This window comes from Theropithecus gelada, chromosome 12 (assembly GCF_003255815.1).
Source record: "Theropithecus gelada isolate Dixy chromosome 12, Tgel_1.0, whole genome shotgun sequence".
NCBI classification, from domain to species: Eukaryota; Metazoa; Chordata; class Mammalia; order Primates; family Cercopithecidae; genus Theropithecus; species Theropithecus gelada.
In genome coordinates, this window is record NC_037680.1 from 61,017,905 (window position 1) to 61,034,709 (window position 16,805).

Below are 16,805 nucleotides of genomic sequence, written 5' to 3' on the forward strand. Positions count from 1 at the left end.
CCAGCTCTTTTCTGAAGGACTGATAGCAAACTTCTCTAGTGAGAAGTTGTCAGTGCTAAGCTTAAGAGTGACTCCAGAACCTTATGCTGTCCACTTTCAGCTATTCTCTGTAAAGTGGTGGTGGATATGTGTGAAGCACTATCACTATGTCACCATTAGAGCCACTAGGGAAAACGCGAGGCAAATAGAACCCATGCAGTTGCTGGAAGGTTCTCACTGGATCACAGAGCTTCGTTTTTCAGGATCCTAGTCGGAAGAGCACTCCTGATTGGTGGGAGAAGATGTGCTGAGCATTGAGATAGTACAGGATGATAGCTCCTACCTCTCATCCAAATCCCCCTTTAGCTATAAAACCTCCCTGCAAAACTGACTTTCATGTATTGGTATGTTTGGAGAAGTATACACCTCCATAAAGTAAAAAAGGAAGTAGAATAAAGGCTCATTAGGCTTAGTACTTCAAAGAGTAAAGACAAAGTGAGGTGGCAGTATGCAAATGTATGATTCACTGAAGTCTGTGTTTATTAGGAAGCAGGCTCTCTTCTCCTTTCTTACACAGTGGTAACTTAGCCTGAATGAGGAGAGTAGAAGTTTAAGGACAGACTCAGATAGTCCAAAAGTAAATATAGCATTCTTGATCGAATTTTCTTGTTGTATTTTAAAATATGTTTCTTTATGAATACAGAAAATACGCTGTGATGTGTTTTCCAAGAATCAAAAGTTCTCGTCTAAAGTTTTACGTAAATTCTTGATGCATTTAATTTCATTCTTTTTACCTTGAATCTCTTGGCTACTTGCTTTCAGTCTACTTAAGACTCTCAAAAGCAGGACTAGTTTATTGCCTTTATTGTTGTTGTGGATGTGGTTGTTGGTTGTTGTTGACCAAAAGAAAGTGAAAATACTCTTCTGCAGTCTTCTTTAGTAGAGTACCACAAAGAGCAGTAGCCAAAGTCTAAAGGAATTGTTGAAATTGTTCTGGCCCCACTTAGAGAAGTCAATTATGTAGGAACGTAAAATTTTGGGGAAAAAACTTTCAGTTTGAAGGAAGTACACACCGTTTTTTCAATTAAATTTCACTTACGGTAAAAGGCAAACTTAATGCACAAGTTTTCATTTCCATACTTACAACCATGGTGTAGGTGATAAAGCTCACAGTGGGGTTTATAGAAAAAAAAAGTTATTTGCCATACCTCAACTTGTTAAAATTCTATAGGTCTTGATTCGCAAGTTAATCTTAGGTTCTAACAATGGTTGAATTTGCTTATGCTGATGTGTTTGTTGTGTGTTTGGAGTTGGTTCATTCTTTATGACTTATATTCACAAAAGGTAGGTTAAAGTCTAGATTTGCCATTGTAATCTTGTGAGTAAATTGGGTTCTAAAAAACAGCTATCTAAATGAGATGGATAAACCTAAATATAGGCAAACATCAGAAAGAACAAACAAAGATAAAAAGGCTTTGAAATAACTCCATAATTATCTTAGTTATCATGAAAGAGACTTCAGGCACTTCTGAGCTAGTCCTTCCAGATGATGTTAAAACTGCCCAAGTTTGTATTTCCTGTGTATGAGAGTTGCACTGACTGAAAAGAAGTAAATTTTCATATATGATGTGAATATATTTGAAACTACTTCTTTACAATATAATACATTAATCTATTATATGTGCTTTCTAGATGTCTTCTCATGAGTATAATTATGGAAAATGATGAGATTTATGCCTGTCTTTAAGTATAACAGAAAAGATTCTAGATCTGTTCATAAATTAATGATTTTAATTTTAAAAAGAACTGTCTATACTTAGCCCAAAATGATTCTTTATAGCACAGAGGATGCTGTGAGCACTTACATATATACTAAAACATACTGTCACTTAAAAATAGGAAACTGGATCTGAAACTTCTAAGAATTAGCAACTTCAATGAGAAATACAAACATCATCTTAAAAGGTATATATGGCACATTTATAAATTTTCAAGTAAGAATTTATGCTTATCATGGTTCTACAGCTTAATTTTTTATTTTTTAAATTGACAGATAAACTTATCTGTGTTTATCGTGTACAATGATTTTAATCCCAGTTTTATGGAGTAATAATTATGATATCTTTCCTACTTTATTTTATATTTTATTTTAATATATTTGAATTTTGCCATTAGAAATCATCACATTTTTGTATTTTGAATTGCGTACCAAGTTCTAAGGATTTTGATAGCATGGCAAATGTTTTTTTCTTACTTCGGGGAAGTGCAACCCTTAAACATAAAATTACTCAGCGAAAAGGTACTTTGATTTCTCCAAGACCTTTTAGTTACTTTCTATCAATAGAACTTAATGGCTATTTGAGAAATTTTTAAATTCAAATTTAAAAAATAATTTTATAATCTCTGAAAAATTACAGGATTAATTTAAGATAGCCTGTAACTGTTAATACAGTCTTCTTTTATGAGTTAGATGTTACTTACAAAATAACCAGGGTACTTCATATTTTATCGCCAGTGATTAATTGCTTTAATCCTAAATCCAGAATGTAATCCTGCCATTCATATTGAGAAGATAGTCAAAATATATAGTCCCTTCTCTAGGTCATATCGTGTCACGCAAACATAGAGTTTTGGAAAATAACAACGTTCTTGAAGACTAAGCCTCTTGTTAATGTTGACCCTATTTATGAGCTTTTAAATATATTTCTTTTGCCAATTCTAATGAAAAATATGTAAATTTTCTTTTTGCAATGTCTTACAAGTAAAAAGAAAAGTCAATCTGTTTATCATGATTTCTGTTAAAAACTGTAACATATCTGTGATATAGCTTTAATTTCATGGAACAAGAAGTAAGTGAATATTTCATAGTTCTCCAGAATATTTCTGGATAAGTTATAGAGCTTAACAGAAATGAATAAAGTTTATCTTCCATCTAATCTCATTCTTTTTATTTAGATTTTCCCAATTAACCATTGTGTAAGCAATTGCTTACTGAATAAAGACATTTAGGTACATCTTTTTTTGCAATTGATTTACAAAGTTTATTTGTCTTAATTATATAGTTAAATAAATACAGAATATTTCTGTATATTACATATTTAACATGGAATTTAAATATTCCTTTAATCACTTTAATATGTAATTTGGGATTTGTCTTGGGAAACTTGGAAATCATTACTAATTTGTTCATTACATTTTGTTAGTTAGTCAGCATTTTAGTATCTTATAATAACATTTTATCTATTTCACTGACTATGGAATTCAAAAGAATCAGTGATGGTTTTGAGGTCATACAGGGAGTCAATATTATCAAGCAGATTTCCTGACTCCAGACATATTTCCTTTATAATTTATATGCCAAATTATGGAATCTCTAGGGATCATTATGATAATATGACTAAGAGATGGTATTGTGCTATCTGTTTGGTTGAAGGCACTTTATTTTTCCAATTATCTCCAGATATGGATAAATAGTGCCAGAGACATAGAATAATTTGTTTAAATTTGTTTTACTACTCATCCTCCATATGCAAATATCACTCATTTCTGTCGGGCCTAAAGGCCTTCTTTCTGTAGGCTGCCCTCCATTTCTAATATATGAAATACTACATTCGGCAAGAAAAGAAATGTTAATTTACTAATCGGTTCATAAAATATTTGTTATTTAGTTCATTCAAATTTATTGAGGTGCCTCAATTGCAAAGCACAGTTCTAGGCACCATAGGCTCTGTGTTACGCACTAAATAATACATGCTAAGAAGCATTTTGGGCTGCTCTTGTTCACTTTGAATCTGTTGAAAAAATATTCACATCTTTTGACATGTTTGTAGGTTTCTTGTCACTCAGGACGTTGTGATGTGTGTTAATTTTGAAAAACCTGAAAAAATTCTGTTATTTCCCTTGTGTATGTAGGAACTCACTAAAATTAGGCAGGCTTTTGAAACACTATTTGGCCTTTTGTTTTAGTTTTCATTATTGAATATAACTTACTTTTCATATAATTCCCTTGAACATTTTCTAAATCTCTTGGGAAATGTAATTTAAAAGACTTCTCATCGAAACCCATTTAGGTGACGCTTTAAGAGTATGCATGTAAGACTGAAGAGATCAACTGGTGAATAGGTGCTGTTGGGAAAGTTATTATTTTTTAGGTTAATGTCCTCAAGAGAGCTCAGGGGTGAGGGTGGATTAGGGTGAGATACTAATATATCTTCAGACTTTCCCACTTTATAAACTTCTTCACACAAGCAGTCCAATTATATATTCTTCCAAATTTCATTTAAACTCTTATGTATTCAATATTGAAGACCATCTTGTGTCTCAATTTTCTGAACTTAAGGTGTCATATATTCTTGCTCTGTTGGTTTTGAATTCTAGTGAAACTTTTACTACATGTCCTTTTTCAGAACACATTATTCTAGTAAGGAAAATAACTGATATTTGAATTATTGTTATAACACAAACATGCAAGCACTATTTTAAGGCAAATGTCAAATAATATTCATGATTACCACACACTTTTGTTAATTCATTAAATATTGAGTTATTTTAGATAACTGAAATTTGAATAGCGACGTAATGTCTTGACTTCTCACTTCTGCACCAATAGTTTCAGGTTATCGATGACTGCAATTACATTTTTAATGAAAATACAGATCAGCGAGAATTTCAGGGATGGCCTAGTCCAGAGGTTTAATGGAGTTATATTCAGGGCCAAATTCAGGCTGCCAAATTAGTTTGTTCAGTATGCACAGTGTTTTAAAATACTTGGATTGAAATGCAGTTGGAAGAAGACGCTTCTCCGTTTTCCACTGTCTACACTACATTCTGTTGCTAGGTAGGCTATTCAGTTACTTACGTGACTTTCCTGACCATTGAAGGCACTTCAGTTTTCCATACCTTGCTTAGTTCAAGGACCGAAGTTTACCTATGTGAAGATAGAAGTATTTCTGTTGTTATATTTTCTTCTGTAGTAACTGTTTGGCATATATTGGTTGAAGTGAATTAACAGTATTCTCCAGGTCAAATATCTAGGATCTCTATCATAATAAGAAATATACAGGGATTTCAGAGTGATCAATTTTTGCATTTTAAAATTGCAAACTTTTACTTAGGCTACTGGTATTTTTGGTATTTTGCTGTTGTTTTTGACCTCAAAACATTAATTTAGAATTTAATTTTATGCTTTAATATATACTTAAATAAACATGTTACATTTATTTATTTATTTATTTATTTATTTATTTATTTATTTTTTATTTATTTTTTTTGAGACAGAGTCTCGCTCTGTCGCCCAGGCTGGAGTGCAGTGGCCGGATCTCAGCTCACTGCAAGCTCCGCCTCCCGGGTTTAGGCCATTCTCCTGCCTCAGCCTCCCAAGTAGCTGGGACTACAGGCGCCCGCCACCTCGCCCGGCTAAGTTTTTTGTATTTTTTAGTAGAGATGGGGTTTCACCGTGTCAGCCAGGATGGTCTCGATCTCCTGACCTCGTGATCCGCCCGTCTCGGCCTCCCAAAGTGCTGGGATTACAGGCTTGAGCCACCGCGCCCAGCCACATGTTACATTTATATACCATATTTGGGAAATGGTTTGTTAAAAGTATTATACATAGTGTAAATCATATGTAAATAATTGTGCTAATGATGCAGCGTTGAAATAATTTCCTATCGTGCCCGTTTAACTGAGATAGTACTGTTGAAGGGACTTGCTGTTAGGAGTTTGAGTAATCCTTTCGAAAAAAGATAACAGTTATAATCTATGGTGTACTGCAACAAATATTTATGAAGAAATTACTTATATTTGTTTATCACATTTTTATATTGCTAACCACAATAATAAATATAATTGTGTTAGTTTCTCTTTCTGAAAATTTTAACCTAAACCATTTGATCTGTTTTGTCTCATTCTAAATTATCCACTGTATCTGAGAAAATGTTACAATACATAGTAGGCCCTTCATATCCGTGGATTCTCATTCATGGATTCAACCACTGTGGATACTTCGAGTATCTCAAATACTCAAAAAAGAAAAAAAGCACATTGTATTTGTACTTAACATGTACAAACATTTTTTTTCTTGCCATTATTCCCTAAATAATACAATATAACAACAGTTTACATAGCATTTACATTTTACTGGGCATTAGAAATAATCTAATCTCCAGATAATTTAAAGAATAAGGGACGATGTGCATAGACTATATGTAAATACTATACCATTTATGTAAGGGACCTGAGAATCTGTGAATTTTGATATATATCCTAGGGGGATCTTAGACCCACTTCCCCATGGATATGCAGAGATAACTGTATACTGTATTATGATAGTGTCTTCAAGTAGCCATGATTCATTAATTTTATAAATGTATTACAGTACACTTTCTATTACAATATAAGATTAGGAGGAGTAATAAATAATTAAAATTCAGTCGTGGTTGTCAAAGTAAACAAAGTCCATTACCTAAGGTGTTACTCTGAATTCTTTCATAATGGTTTGGCACCACTGGAAGAAAGTTACATACTTTTCTACCTGTAAGTACATTTAATATACTGACTGTTTATGATGTCAATGCTGTGTTCAAATTATAAGAAAACATTTTTTATTAAATAGTATTTGAAAAATTACGTGTATTAAACATGATGGCTAGTTTTATGTGTCACCTGGAATAGTAGCGTATTGGTCTATTCTCACACTGCTATAAAGATAGTACCCGAGACCAGGTAATTTATAAAGAAAAGAGGTTTCATTGACTCACATTTCCACATGGCTGGGGAGGCCTTAGAAAACTTACAATCGTGGTGGATGGTGAGGGAGAAGCAAGGACCTTCTTCCCTTGGTGGTAGGAGAGAGACGTGCAAACAGGGGAAATGCCAAACGCTTATAAAATTATCAGTTCTAGTGAGAGCTCACTTACTATCACAAGAACAGCACAGGGGAAACTGCCCCTATGATCCAGTCACTTCCCTCCCTCAACACCTGAGGATTACAATTCAAGATGAGATTTGGGTGGGGACACAGAGCCAAGTTATATCATGTAGCCAGTTATTTAATCAAATTCTAATGTAGGTATTGCTGTGAAGGTATTTTGTAGATACACTTAATGTCTACAACCAGTTGATTTTAAGTAAAGGAGATTACTCTTGAGGATGTGGTTTAGCCTGATAACCAGTTGAAAAAGTCTAAGAGCAAAAACTGAGGTTTTCTGGAGAAGAAATTCTACCTGAAAACTTCTGTAGCAACTCCTACTTGAGTTTCCAGCCTGCAGACACTGCCTTCACATTTAAGATTTACCAGCTCCTACAATCACTGAGTCAGTTTGTTAAAATAAATCATATGTGCATCTACACACACACACACACACACACACACACACACACACACATCATATTGTTCTTATGTGTCTGGAGAACCTTAACCCTTAACTGATATAGTGAAAATCAGTTTATAATGTTTCTTTTATAATGAGCTAACTAAATGTTTGAAATGTAAATTCCATTTGGATTTAATAGGAAATAGATGCATTAATGTTGATAACTATATAGGTTTAAAATTGATAGACCTGATTGTGGAATTTTTCTGCTATTTTATATACAGGTTTACAGTAACTTTATCTGAAGTGTTTGCCTGGATTACAATTTCTCTCTCTCAATCAACACACCTCAAGCATCTAAAACAACCTCTATGTAAAATGGAGTTATTCTTATCTGTTCAACCCCAACAGCTTACCACAAATGTTTATTGTACTTGAAGAAAGTCAAGCTCTTTCTAAATTAGATAAAATATTGTATTAGTCTGTTCTCATGGTGCTATAAGGACGTAACTGAGACTAGGCAATTACAAAGGAAAAAGGTTTAATTGACTCACAATTCTGCATGTCTGCGGAGGCCTCAGGAAACTTACAATCACGGCAGGAGGGGAAGCAAACACACCCTTCTTCACATGGTGGTAGGAAGGAGAAGTGCCTAGCGAAGGGAGAGAAAAGCCACTTATAAAACCATCAGATCTCATGAGAACTCACTATTATGAGAACAGCATGAGGGTAACTGCCCCCATGATTCAGTTTCCTCCCACCAGGTCCCCTCCCGTTCCACCTCCATGACATGTGGTGATTATGGGAACTACAATTCAAGATGAGATTTGGGTGGGGATACAGCCAAACAATATCAAATATATCTTTTAAAGTTAATTTCAAAAGTTTATACTTTGTTAGCCTGAATTTAAGCAAATGAGCTTTAAATTGAGGTTATGTAAAATGAAGGACGTTCATTTTACAAAACAAAAATTTCTTCATGAAATGTACAAAATATGTACAGAGTTATATCAATGTCCACCAGCCAGAGATACCAGGACATAACTCTAGTTGAATCACGTTAGGAACATTGGTATTTGTTGAAATGAGGTTAAATGCACACCATGGAGAACCTTGATGCATCTCTTGAAGAGAGTATAAGGGGTAGTTCTTTAGGATTTGGGATTGTGCAAGGTGTATTTTCTGGAGAGTTTACTAAAACATTTTTAAATTCTGGATTGGATACTGTGATAAATAAAAGACAATTCTATATTGGGTATCTTAGGACTTTCTATCTAGGAGCAAAGAGAAACAAAGTGGGGTAGGGCTGTAATTGGTGGAAAAGAAGCTTTCCTCATAATGACTGGCAGAGGGAGATGCTGGGTAACAAAAACAGTGTTTTTGGTAATGTATATGCTCAAATGTGATTGTGGAGTGGACTTGTTATTGTTAAGCTTCATCACAGTCATAGGGTGACCTTGTTTGATATTCGTGTATCATGAAACTCCTTATATTTGACAAGAGAATATCATGCCTCACTCTTAGATCCAGACAAGCTCCTACCCATCAGTTCTTGAGAGCTGCTTTTTCCTTTCTCAGATATGACCATGAGATAGATGGTTGCAAAAGGGAGGGAAGGAGGACAAGCTGATAAGAGAGATTATTTCAGGGACATGAGATCCAAAGCTGAGAACTTTTAGGAATGAGTTAGGTGTCAAGATGGAGCAAAGAGGGCTTGTGCCACTTATTACCACACTAGTATAAGGAGTTTAGAGATAAAACATCCACCTCTGGAGACAGATATAGGGTAAATAGTGTTTTCGGGAGAAACAGGCTTCACTTAAAACAAACAAACAAACAAAAAATAGTTTAACTTCAGTGAAAAGTTTGAATCTACAGAATTTTTTTGATAACAGACACTTATGAATTCAAGTAAAACATAGTCCAAGAGTTTTAGGATACGTAGAAATATAGACATTTGTGTCAGAAAAGAGGATGTAACCTAGCCATATGGAGAATAAAGTTCAGGTAATGAGGAAGAGTTTGGGAGTTCTTGAACAATGTCACTGGAGACACAGAGTAGGATAAAATTGGTTCTGACAATCATACTATTGGTAGTAGCAGCAGTGGAGTGGTGGAGGGAAACAGAGGTAGGACTGTATGGGCAGTACTCAGAATTTTGAGACTCACCATTGACTACTGCTGTGACTCTGAATAATGCATGACCCTTTCTCTGAGCTTCAGAGTTCTCTCCTGACTCCTGCTGAAGTGTTCTGACAGAGGGGCGTGGTTACTCCTAGTGCACAGACTTTCTCCCAGATTTGACCACAACGAGTTAAAATTATTAACAACAATTCAAAAATTAACTCTTTGCCTTTGATTGGGCTTCCATAACAAATTAATATAGACTGGGTGGCTTAAACAACAAATACTTATTTCTCATAATTCTGGAGTCTGGGAAGTCCTAGATCAAGTTCCTAGCTGATTCCATGTCTGGCGAGGACCTTCTTCCTGGTTTGCATGTGGCTGTCTTCTCATAGCATTCTCACATGATGGAGGACAGAGCGGGAGATTAGTTATTGTGTCTCTTCTTATGAGGGAAGTAATCGCACACACGAAGGTTCCACCCTCATGACCCAATGATCTCCCAAAGGCTTCATCTTCTAATACCATCACATTGGAAGTTAGGATTTCAGCATATGCATTTTGGGGGATGCAGAAGTCCCATTCATAGCACCCATCTATATTGTCTTGTTTGTGCCCCTCAGACAGCAAACACCTAAAGAATGAAAAGCAGAGGGTTATTGTTTGAATATGTCCCCCAGAAGCTCATGTTTTGAAAAAACTTCGTCCCCACTGCAGCAGTGTTGATAGGTGGGACATTTGGGAAATGATTGGGTCATAAGAGCTCTGCCCTCATGAATGAAGTAATTCGTTCATAGGTTGATAGATTAATGGTCTGTCTTGGGGGGTGTTTATTATTTTAAAAAATGGATCTGTTATAAAAATCAATTTGGCTGTTACTCCTAAGTCCACTTGCAATGTGATGCCCTGTGCTGCCTCTGGACTCTGCAGAGAGTCCCCACCAGTAAGAAGCTTGTCACCAGATGCAGTCCAAACCCTTTACCTTTGATGTTCCAGCCTTGACAACTGTAAAAAACAACTTTTTAAATGTATTGTCCAGTCTCAAGTATTCTTTTATAGCAACAGAAAACAGACTAAGACATCAGAGTGAGTAAGTTTTGTTGCGAAGACTTTAGAAAAAGCCTGAAACTCTGGGAGTTGCCAAAGACTTTTAGATTGGTTATGGAAAGCAGGATATTTGTAGTCAGTAAGTTAATAGGAAGGAAGTGAGACTAGTTGCAGAAAAGGAATGGATTTAATGAGAAGTGTGTAGTGATTTTTTTTTACAACTGGTCGAGAACAAAAAGATGGAATTATATGTAGATTCTGTCTTTGTTTAGTAAAAATATCTCCAGTGGCATAATCTAGTCACCCCCAAGAAAGCATCAATGGAAACACTGTAAAATTACATTTGTGTTACCTCCTTCAAAAGGTTATATTAGCAAAATACCACTCCTTGGTGAAGACACTCAATGTCTGTACATTTATAGTTGAGAAGAAAATGACTGCTTTTACTTCAGAATTGTGTTCTTGCACCCAGTTTAGCAAGAAAGTCTACTACAACCGGTCGCTTGTGTTATGACCTGGGTAAAGTTCATGTCAGTTATGTTATCTTTAGATAAAGGATATGATAATAAAATTAACTATGTATGGATTTACATAATTTGGACACTATTACTATTGAACCATGTCCACATTTTCTTATTTTCTCAGTGTCTTAGTCTGTTTGAGCTGTTATAAGAAAGTACCACTGATTGACTGGCTTACATACAACAGAAATGCATTTCTCACAGTTCTAGAGGCTGGGAATTCCAAGATTAAGGTACCAATTTTGTGTCTGGTGAGAGCTTACTTCATCATAGTCAGACTTCTTCCTATATTGGGGAAATAGGCAAAGGAATTCTCTAGGCCTCTTTTATAAGGGCACTAATCTGTTGTGAGGGTGGGGTTCTCATGACCTAATTACCTTCCAAAGTCCTCATCTCTGATACCATCATAATGGGGCTTAGAATTTCAACATATACTTTTTTTGGGGGTGGTGACAAACATTTAGAACATTGCTCTTAGCTTACTTGTGGCATTTCTTACATATTTACGCATATCCCGAGAATGCATGAAATCTTAAATATATGCTGAGCCCTAAATATTTTAGATTATGAAGACATGAAAATCATAAGAAAACCCTCAGATATCAGTCATTGCCATGACTCATAAAGTTCATGGAACAATGGGAAACTTGTTTTTTTGGGGAAGCTTAGAAATTCTTTTAATTCTCTTCAATAATAATTTTAATAGCTATGATTCCCTTGCAGTGTCTTCTAAGATTATTGAAGTTCTGATGCTACAAAATTAATATTTACACTAGGGGGCGACATAACATTTCCTCTTCTTTTCGAAAAGACAAGCATAGTAATCAACCGTAGATTAATAACATTGTCAAATATACTTATCACAATTTTATTAGGAAAGAGTCACTTTAAATTTTATTAGCCAGAAAGTCAATAAGAAGGCAACATGGGGGTGATGTGTTTGCTGTGTACTTTATTTGTATACTTCACCTAGTGATTATTTTTGGCCATTATCTATTTCAGTCACATGTGATACATGGAGAAGATATTACTGACATAGGGTTGATGACCAATTGTATCTTTCTTAGATGTCACTCTTGACTGTAAAAGTATCAGTCTTCCTATTGAAGGGGATGTTTTTAGGGTTTCTTTTAGTTTCTTAAACCTTTTATGATTCTTAATACCTAATTTGCTTTAATGTCATAGCTAATTAATCATTAAATTTGATTGAAATGTTCATGGAGTACATTATTAACCAAAATAAAGGTCGACTGTGATGATAGTTACTTGTGGAAAGAATATCTAAAATATGAAATAATATGTGAACCTTTGAAAACTATTTCTTATTTTCATGATTGCCATAAGTGATATCATATAAATAGAAAAAAAAGTTGAAAAATACCTGAGATCCAAATTTTCAAACTTTATTAAAATTTAATGGAATTTTCTTCAGAACAATTGGTATTATATTTCTAGGGAAAGAGTACAGATTGTATAAAATTATACAAACTTTTCTGTTTGTATTACCAATCACTGAGAAATTATTGGTTCAACATGAAAGATGTATTTTTTTTTTTTTTTTTTTTGAGACGAAGTCTTGCTCTTGTCACCCAGGCTGGTGTGCAATGGTGTGATCTTGGCTCACTGCAACCTCTGCCTCCCGGGTTCGAGCAGTTCTCCTGCCTCAGCTGAGTAGCTGGGATTACAGACTCCCACCACCAAGCCCGACTAAATTTTGTATTTTTAGTAGAAACAGGGTTTCTCCATGTTGGTCAGGCTGGTCTTGAACTCCTGACCTCAGGAGATCTGCCCACCTCAGCCTCCCAAAGGATGTAATTTTTATGGATGAAGACTGAAAGGAGTTGATGTTATGATACATACTGCTACTCAAAAACACACAAAGCTATTTCACAGGTAGACTGATAGTAATAGAATTTCAGATGGAGTTTATTACTTATTGCTGTGCTGAAGAGCCACATTGAAGACAATCTGTTTCCATATTATTCCACAGTAAAGGGTTAAGTAAATAATAATAAATCAAAACAAATGGATCTTCGTGCAGCCACTAGCATTATATAAGCTCAATTTGATTAAATAAGAAACATTTGGAGACTGAGGATATTGTTGTTTCCTTATAATGTTAAATTGCCTTAATTAAAATACTATACCACAATTTAACTCACATATGATATTGTATGAACAAGTATTTGCCTTTCAGGCATCAAACACTCCAACTATTTTGACTCATTAGCAAGGTGCTGATATAATTCTATGAAGTATAGAAACTGTGTAGAGAATGAGACATTCTCCTCTTTTCTCTTAGAACCCTTCATAAAATAAGTCTCTAAATGTTTCTTACTTAATCAATCACCATAGAATACTATGCAGCCCTAAAAAAGGATGAGTTCATGTCCTTTGCAGGGATATGGATGAAGCTGGAAACCATCTAACGTAGGTGATGGGTTGATGGGTGCAGCAAACCACCATGTCACATGCATACCTATGTAACACAACTGCACATTCTGCACATGTATCCCGGAACTTAAATTATAATAATAAAAAAAGAATAATTGGGTGATGGTACATCCAGGTTTGCCAAAGGTAGTCCCAGTTTATGCTGTTGTCCTGGCATTATTAATAATGGCACTGCCTTTAACTCTCACAATTAACTTGAATGATAACTTATATGGTCACCCTGCTAAAAAAAAAAGAAAAAAAAAATTACCACAGTAACAGAAACCTACTTGAAGTGATGCCTCTTTTTCTATTCTGGCTTGAATTCTGCATTCTTTGAGGATATGTAGACTCATGACAGAATCCTATCTACAGATGATGTATTTCATATTATTTTTGGCCTTTTTTTTTTTTTTAAAAAAAACAATCTCAAGCCCAATAATAGGCAGTGATATAAGGAATGTAGTTACTTTCTCCCCACTTTCTGGCAAGTTAAGTTTAGCCACCTGATACAAGAAGGGCCATTCAGAGGTAGGATGGCACAAGACACAGGGTCCACTGGAGATCACTGGAAGCAGCTGCAGCAGAGTTAAGAGAAGAGAGTCCCAGCGAGTGTTCAGTCACCACACACTAACACCATCAGTGAAATGTTCCTGGGCCTGAAGAACCAGCTGTGTTGTTCCTAGCTGACTATTTAAGTGACAGAACTTGGCTCAAGCATTGACAGTTTTGGTTCCTCAATAAGCCTGATTCAACAGGGTCACCTTTGAATCTGTCCTCCACCTTTCCAATAAACCTATTTTATGCATCATTCAAAGAGTTATTTTTTTTTTTTTCTGAGAAACATGACTAGATTTGGGGAAAATACAGAATTTTATTTTATTTTATTTCAATATTTTCTGGGTTTTCCGGAGTTTTCATGTGTTTCACACCTTCCTTTGCTTCCCACCATTCCCCTTTCTATTTGGAACTAGAGAGACCTGAGTTTGAATTCTAGCTATGTAACCTGACCCAGTTATTTAACCTCTTTTTTGTTTCTGTTTCTTTGTCTGTAAATAGCAAAAACTACAGTTAATTTTAGTCCCTGCTGTACACCAAATGTTATCTTGAATATATTATACATATTACATGTAATTACTACTGAAATACTCTAAGATGCATATGTGTGAATGGCATTGTTGTAAAGATTAAACAATATAAGGGAAGTGTCATTTTCAGTGTCTGGCATATAATAAAAGCTATTATTTTTACAATTATTGCCATCTTATAGAAGAGTTAGCGTTCTTCCCTTCCAAAGCTAGTAAATGGATGTGTGCTTTTCAGACAGAGCATAAGAGCTGCCAAATAAATAGGGAATAGGTGCTTTAGGGAGTCCAGGGAAATAAAGGTCAGGGAATTGTTCATAAAATTTAGTGTCTATATATAGCCTATAAGTAGATTCCGTAGTTTATTCTATGCAGGAAAATAAAGTTCTATGGGGCACAGATTCCAAAAATAATTGGTCATAAATATCACCTGAAAGTTTTGAAAATGTAACATTTTGGACCTCATTTCATAGGTACTAAATCTTAGTATCTGTGGGTATGGTGCAGGAATCTAGCTTTCCTAAGTGCCCCCAGATGACTCTTGGTGTTATAGGATAAAATACATGTGGTTTGACTTCAATGAACTTGTTCCTGAAGAATGTTTGGATGTCACACATTCATATTTGGTATGAGAGATGAGGCCCTCCCCTCATCATTTTCTTAGGTTCTCTTTTCTCCACTCCTTACCCTCTCACCACCTACAATAAATCTTTCAGAAAATTAGCTATACATTTGTTTCATTATAAAAAACAGAGAAGATAAATTTTAAAAACTTGAAAAAAATTGTAGTTATAATATAGTTAAAGGACATAACTTTAAAATTTAATAGAATCTAACATCTACAGAATGGGTGGAAATGTAAGACTGTACTTTGTAAGCAGAATAAATCTAGTTCCAGGTTAAGCTTCACGAGAAAATTTAGTTAACTTGGCCAATTTCCTTTTCAACAGTGCTTTAATGTCTTAGTTTATGCAGAAATTAGGGTATAATAATGCATTCATAGTATTCAGTAATTTTCAGTGTATGCTGTTTTTTAAAACCGTTATGTTGAATAACAAAGCAAATGATTGAGACAATAAATTTGTTTAAACATCATGTAATTTGAAAAATGAAAAGATATAAAAGTAAATAGCTTTATGAACAGCAGAATAAATCCATGGTGTTTTTACAGAAAGTATATCTAAGATTTAAAAATTGAGAGCCTGAATTTACAAATAAAATAACTTATACCAATTATTTTATTTTAAAATGCGGTATAAGTACTCTTAAGTCATTTTTGGATATATGGAACTTTCATCATTGTTTAGAATTTTTACTTATATTGTGAATATGATCTCTTAGGAATCAATTCTACTTTAATAATTGTGTGGTTAAGTCAATTATTTAATATAGTTTTATAAATATTCTAAATGCCTTTTATTAATCTTCTCTAAATCATATTTTCAAATCATTAAAACAAATCCACAGACTTTAAATTAATTTCTCACATATTGAGCACTTATTCTTTGTTAGGTCCATTGATAAAAATTTACATAAAATATGTCAAACATTGCAGCAACTATTTAATTTGATATTATTATAATTGCCATTTTACAAATGAGAAAACTTAGTGTTTAGAGGTTACATCTTATCCAATGTCATCTATTGTGTCTTTAATTTATACATGTGTTGTGGACACTACAGAATGGACAAGAATACTAAGACTTTAACATATGTGTGTTTATATTTAGTCCATTGTGTTTAGTTTATCTTACAAGTAATGAATAATATGCATTCTCATATCCTAGAAAATATGGCTATGCCCAGTTATTGAGATTAGAATTCGGAAACACATTTATAAATCATTCAATATTGCCTCCAAATATCATGGTTTAATTTGCAAAAATAATTTGCTCTTTCATTTATTTTTCTATTTTTGGTATAAACATCTGGATACTTAATTTAAATTGGCATTATTGCCTATTTATTAACTTACCAAAAAAGTTTTTAAGAAGGACATTTTCTGGTTTGTTTTTCTCTTTATTACAGGTAATTCAGCAGAAGCCAATCAATTAGGTTATATAAGCACGAAGTAGCGTGTTTCGTGTACATTATATATTGCACCAAGATAGGAAAAAAGATTATTTAGTAACAGATATGATTTCAGTAAAATTCAGGTGTTAAAATATTTTTCTAGTACAGTTAGGTCTCCATATCCACAAGTTTCACAGGGCCTACCTTGGAATGTTAGCATCCTCGGATTTTGGTATCGCTGGGATTCCTGGAACCAACCCCCCTGTAAACCTAGGGACGACTGTATCAATTCA

General features: G+C 34.3%; 1 protein-coding gene across 1 annotated transcript in view; it reads left to right on the forward strand.

Moving 5' to 3' along the window:
• The window catches only part of ZNF804A (zinc finger protein 804A), a 353,629-nt gene that overhangs the window by 1,184 nt on the left and 335,640 nt on the right, over window positions 1-16,805 (forward strand). The window lies entirely within an intron of this gene.